Raw genomic sequence first — 6,722 nt, 5'->3', positions numbered from 1 at the left:
CACTGACTTTAATTTACTGTTCTTCTGGTTTCCAAGGTGGAAATATAGATCATTGATTTGAAAACTTTATTCCTCCTAATTCAAGCATTTAAAACTAATTTGGGGGCGCCTGGGTGGCACAGCGGTTAAGCGTCTGCCTTCAGCTCAGGGCGTGATCCTGGAGTTATGGGATGGAGCCCCACATCAGGCTCCTCCACTATGAGCCTGCTTCTTCCTCTCCCACTCCCCCTGCTTGTGTTCCCTCTCTCGCTGGCTGTCTCTCTGTCAAATAAATAAATAAAATCTTTGGAAAAAAAAGAAACTAATTTGCCTTCACATACTGTTTTAGCTGAATACAACAAATTCTGATGTGTTTTTATCATTTAGTTCAAAATACTTTAAAACTTTCTTAGTGGGGGTGCCTGGGTGGCACAGCGGTTAAGCGCCTGCCTTCGGCTCAGGGCGTGATCCCGGCGTTCTGGGATCGAGCCCCACATCAGGCTCCTCCGCTGGGAGCCTGCTTCTTCCTCTCCCACTCCCCCTGCTTGTGTTCCCTCTCTCGCTGGCTGTCTCTATCTCTGTCGAATAAATAAATAAAATCTTTAAAAAAAAAAAACTTTCTTAGTGATTTCTTCTTTGACCGTGGGTATTTAGGAGTATGTCGCTTGATTTCCATCTATTTGGAGATTTTCCAGACATCTTTCTCTTATTGATTTCTGATTTAATTCTGTTTTGAACACAGAATATATTCTTATAGCCCTCAGAAATTTATTGAGATTTGGCTTCTGGCCCAGCATATGGCCTATCTTGGTGAATGTTCCAAGTAAAATTTAAAAGAATATAAATTCTGCAGTTGTTGTATAAATGACAGGTTAAATTGGTTGCTCAAAATCTAGTTTATTACTGATTTTTACATTTGTTCTATCAATTACTGAGACAGAAGTGTTAAAATCACATGCAATTGTGAGTTTGTGTATAAATTTAGTGATGCTAGTTTTTGTTTCATGAATTTTTGAAGATTTGTCATTAGTTGCACATACAAGTAGGATTGTTATGTATTCTTAATGAATTGACACTTTAATCATTATTAAATGTTCTTGTTTATTTCTAGTAATTTTGATTTGAATTTACTTTGATATTAATATAGCTAAACCAGCTGTTTTATTACTAGAGTTTACATGTTTTACCTTTTTCTATCTCTTTACCTCTATATTTGAAACATTTCTTGTAAATGGGGCTCCTGGGTGGCTCAGCTGGTTGAGCAGCAGACTGGGTTTCGGCTCAGGTCATGATCTAGTGGTAGTGAGATTGAGTCCTGTGTTGGGCTCTGTGCTCAGTGTGGTGTCTGTTTCAGATTCCCTCTCCATCTCCCTCCAGCTCATGCACTCCCTCTCTAATAAGTAAATAAAATCTTTTTAAAAAGCCATTTCTTGTAAATGACATAAAGATGCATTTTATTTTATTCCACCAAAGACTTGCAAAGACCCCTTGAAGATATCTGGAGCTCTTTCGCTGCACAGCTCCTCCTCACTGGAACTCTGTTCTGCAAATTCTAGCCACTTTGGTCTCCAAACTCCAGACTCCCCAATTAAGCAAAACTGTTGGGCCCTGCCTTATCTCCTTTTTCTTATGTCATGGTTCAGAAGTTGCCTTTGGGCGGGGTTCAACTCATTTTCTCCCCTTCTCTCAAGTATCACACTCCTGTGCTGTTGTCCAATATTTTGAAGACAGTTTTTTCATATCTTTTGTGCAGTTTGGAATCAAGCTACATTGTCATGAGCAAAAGCTAAGACCATAGTATAGGTGACTTATAGGAGCCAAATGCAATGTTGGAACATGATATTTGAAATTAATGGTTTATTTCTGAATCTAGGTATCATGAGTTGTATTAACAAACAGTACAGAGATTGCCCACATAGAAATTAACAAAATGATGTAAAATCTATGATGACTCAAGAAGTATGATCTAACTTGAATACATTACTTACCTTGACTCTTAGCTTGTCGGGAATGGTAACTGGTGTTTGCTCCTGTCACCTGCACCTGCTATCCTGTAGCTACCATGTGTGAGTGCGTCTCCCTCCACGTTGGCCAGGTTGGTTTCCAGATTGGCAATGCCTGTTGGGAACTCTGTTGCCTGGAACACTTCCAACCCAATGGCCAGATGCCAACTGACAAGACGACTGGAAGAGGAGATGACTCCTTCAACACCTTCTTCAGTGTTTATAGACCTGGAACCCATAGTCATTGATGAAGTTGACACTGGCACTGACTGCCAGCTTTTCCACCCTGAGCAGCTCATCACAGGCAAGGAAGATGCTGCCAATAACTATATTTGAGAGCACTACACTATTGGCAAGGAGATCACTGACCTTGTCTTGGACCAAATTTGGAAATTGGCTGATCAGGGCATGGGTCTTCAAGGCTTCTTGGTTTTACACAGTTTTGGAGGGGGAACTGGTTCGAGGTTCACCTCCATGCTGATAGAATGTTTTTCTGTCGATTATGGCAAGAAGTCCAAGCTGGAGTTCTCCATTTACCCAGCCCCCCAGATTTGCACAGCTGTAGTTGAGCCCTACAACTCCATCCTTACTACCCACACCACCCTGTAACACTCTGATTGTGCCTTCATGGTAGACAATAAGGCCATCTATAACATCTGTCATAGAAACCTTGATACTGACTGCCCAGCCTGCACTAACTTTAACCACCTTATTAGCCAGATTATTTCTTCCATCACTGCTTCCCTCAGATTTGATGGAGCCCTACATGTGGACCTGACAGCATTCTAGATCAACCTGGTGCCCTACCCCCACATCCATTTCCCTCTGGCCACATATGCTCCTGTCATCTCTGCTGAGAAAGCCTACCACGAACAGCTTTCTATAGCAGAGATCACCAGTGTATGCTTTGAGACAGCCAACCAGATGGTGAAATGTGACCCTCTCCGTAGTAAATTCTGACTTGCTGCCTGTTGTATGGTGGTGATGTGTTTCCCAAAGATGTCAATGCTGCCATTGCCACCATCAAGACCAAGCGTACCATCCAGTTTGTGGACTGGTGCCCCACAGGCTTCAAAGTTGGCATTAATAGACCCACCCAGACGTGTACAATAATGAAACCCAGTTGTCTGACATTTTGCCAAGTTTCAATCACTCTAAAACAATCTATTTTACAGATTTGATTTTTTTTTGTTATAAAGGTATGTTTTTCAAGATGAAGACAAAACACATTTTATTTAATACTTCACTAGCTTGATTTTAAATATATAGGCATGTGGTATGTAGGCATCTATGTGTTCTCTTGCCTCAGTCTTGCTAATGTTAGGGGTGGACCTGTGGGAGAAGTGGCACAGCGATCAAATTTAAAAGGTTAGGTATCATATAGATGATTATCCGAGAAAGCTGAATCGAAAGCCAGTTTTGAAAAGGGCAATAAGCAACCATATTTCCACTGTAGATTCTGCAAAAATCCTAGCATGTGGAAAGCACAAAGTTACGAAATTTGAAATGTTTTCATATTTACCTAAAAGACTTAAAAAGACTTAAAACCACACACTTCTCCATGATAGATTCATTCCTACTCTGAATCCTTTTGAGCCTTTCTATATCTAGTTACTTTGTTTACTGAGAAATTTGATACTCTAATAGTAAATTACTAATAGTGAGCTTCAGGAACTATTTTTCAGTAAAATAATAATAATCTTAATAGTTACATAATCGAGGACCTGATTTGTGCCAGACACTGTGGGAAGAGTTTTAATGTAGATTATCTCTAATTACCATAACCTGATGAAAAGAAGCCTTTCCATTATACCGATGAAAAAAACAGAGGCTCAGGGAAGTTAAATAATTTGCCCAAGACCAAAGATGCAAGTCCACATTAGTCTGACTCCACAGTCTATTATTTCCAATATTCTAAGCAACTATTAATATCAGGTGCTAAAATTCTATTACTCAACTTCTCCTTGTATGTAAAAGGATTAATCAAAATTCTGTTATGTTTTTGAGGCCAGTTAAGTTCAGACATAATAATAAACATTTTGGGGCGCCTGGGTGGCACAGCGGTTAAGCGCCTGCCTTCGGCTCAGGGCGTGATCCCAGCGTTCTGGGATCGAGCCCCACATCAGGCTCTTCCGCTATGAGCCTGCTTCTTCCTCTTCCACTCCCCCTGCTTGTGTTCCCTTTCTAGCTGGCTGTCTCTATCTCTGTCGAATAAATAAATAAAATCTTTAAAAAAAATAATAAACATTTTATTTATTTTAAATTGCGTAATTTAGGAGGGAGTCTTATAATTTCAGTTATTATAGAATTAACGGTAGACAGTAGAGATGCAGTAATGAACAACACAGACACAGGCCTTGCCTCCATGGAGTTTACAGGGAAGACAAACATTAAACAGTTAATTACATGACATTTCATTATTATGGTTATAAATGTTGAGGAGATATCACTGACCACTCTGGCTAAAAGTCTTGGTGGGTTGGAAGACAGATGATCAAATATTTACTTAATTTAAGGTCAAGAGCCAGAATCCCTCGAATCACATGATTTTTGAAATGAAAATACAGGAGTCAATGTCATGCAAATGAGCATTTATAGTTAGAGGCGGTTTAAATAGGATTATAAAGATTAGAGGGAGCTGACAAAGCAAGACCCAGCAGCAGACTAAAAGTAGCCTACTAAACAGATAATCCAATGTGGCTATGTTCTTTCCATCAGTCAAGGTTACTGCAGGTCCCAGGAAAAGAAATCCATTGATAGATGGACTGGGTCAAGCTAACCACATTTCAGAGGGGAAAACAGGACAAAACAAAGCACACTCTTACCCTTTTAAGTTTGAGTAAACCAGAAAAATATCCTAGTATGTACATTTTATGTGTGACAGTAACATTCCTGCTAACCGTCACTTTCAGCAGAGATAATTTTCCCCTGGTAGTCTTCCAGTCCAGCTCCTTTTCTCCCCAAATCTTGGGGGTCCTTGTAAGTGCTTCCTCCGCTCTTGATCACCTTGTATTGTAAACATCTCTTCTTCGGCCTGTCTCCCTCCTGGTTACTGTCTTTAAGGAAAAGGCTTGTGTGCGCTCCCAGACCTTCAAACAGGGCCTAGCGCAGTCTGGTGCTTAGGAATTACATGTTGAATGAACAAATAAACACTTAAACGAGTTCTATGCCTCTATGAAGTATTAGTATTTCACATTGTTAAGTGCTCTACACATAAAATACAGATTTTCATTAAAAAAACAAATGAATTATTTCATTTGGTCATACTTTACTAGAACTATATAATGAATTATCTAGAAACAAGATATAATGGTTCTACAGCTTTATGCAAGTTAGCTATTTAATAGCTGCACGTACCTGGCTACCAGAAGTCCCACGACAACATATGGAGGACAGGTGAGGCTCAACCATGGGCTGCAGAGCTCCCGTTCAGATGCGTCCAAGAGCTCAGAGGAAAGGGAAGGACAGTGAGAGCACATTTACTGCGCATACCAAAAGTGTGTGATACACTATAACCTTGCTCCATTCGTCTTCACAAAAACCAAATGAGGTAGGCATTACATTTTCATTTTAAGATAAGGAAATTGAAGCTCAGAAAGATCAAGTCATTTTCTCTAGACTACACAGCTAATGAGCATTGTCCCAAGAGTCGGTAACATTCAGTCCATCCTTAATTATGGTTTTGGAGGGGGAAAGGTACAAGAAAGAAGTGAGAGCCAGTAAAGCAAGGTGCATTTGAGAAAAAACAAATGAGTCACTCCAAAGAGGTAAAGAATTTCATGTGAGTGTGTGTGTGTGTGAGAGAGAGAGAGAGAAAGAGAGAGAGAGAGAGAGAGAGAGAGAGAGATGGAGGGACAGAGAGAGAGGGATTTGATGAGCGACAGAAGCAGGAAAATGTTGACCCTCAGCCGGGAAGGCTGACCTAAAGCCTGCATAGCTTGGATGAGGCTCAAATATGTGCTGTTTGCTACATTCCTTGAGGGTCTCACCACTGCCTGTATATCTCACCAACAGTTAATATTGAACTGAGTGATAAGCAGCACAGGAATCTTGCAAAAGTAGTTTTAGGAGTGGAAATTCAAAGAAATTTGAAGAAACTTTTGTAATCTGATACTCCCAGCATGCCCCCTTCCCTTTGATTATTACTAAGTCAATAACCACCAGCCTCACAAGGCAAACATGTACAGCCCTCTCTGCCCCAGGGTCCTGTCCCTGTACTACTTAAATGAACTTAGTAAGTTGCACGGGAAATGTCTCAAGAATTCTTTCTGGACCACTGCACTTGACGACCTGGCATTAAGATTCACTGGGGCAAGAGCTATTTTATAATCACAATTTCTATGAAGTTTCATGATGTCAACCGGAAGTTAACTTGGCAGGAGGAAGAAATTTTTATTAGAATTATTGCTCCAACTATTTAATTCATTAAATCATTTAAGAAAGTTTCAAATAAGAAATAATCTATGAGAAAATGAATATTCCATGGCTATATATGGGAACAAATTCCCAATCTGTCATCTTGTTTTATTTTTACATGTATTTGTTTTAATTTTATCTTTCACTTAAGAGATTGGACTAGAAAAAGATTGCTCTAATTAAACTTAGTCTATTTCCTAACCAGAAAAATGTCTTTTCAACTTCTAAAAGAAACCAGGCAAATTTATGAGAGCAAACTAATTATTATAAAATAAAGCTTAATTCTGCTATTTGTCTTTTTAAAATTATAATACCAGCCACTTA

The 6,722-nt window shown here is 39.5% G+C and overlaps 1 pseudogene; it reads left to right on the top strand.

The window, feature by feature from the left end:
- The first annotated feature begins 2,041 nt into the window (after window positions 1–2,041).
- LOC113262335 (tubulin alpha-1C chain-like) lies at window positions 2,042–3,163 on the top strand (annotated as a pseudogene).
- The last annotated feature ends 3,559 nt before the right edge of the window (window positions 3,164–6,722 follow it).

The sequence above is a fragment of the Ursus arctos genome, unplaced genomic scaffold (genome assembly GCF_023065955.2).
Source record: "Ursus arctos isolate Adak ecotype North America unplaced genomic scaffold, UrsArc2.0 scaffold_9, whole genome shotgun sequence".
NCBI lineage: Eukaryota > Metazoa > Chordata > Mammalia > Carnivora > Ursidae > Ursus > Ursus arctos.
The sequence above is the reverse complement of the archived record's forward strand: the minus strand, read 5'-3'. Positions and strand labels throughout refer to the sequence as shown.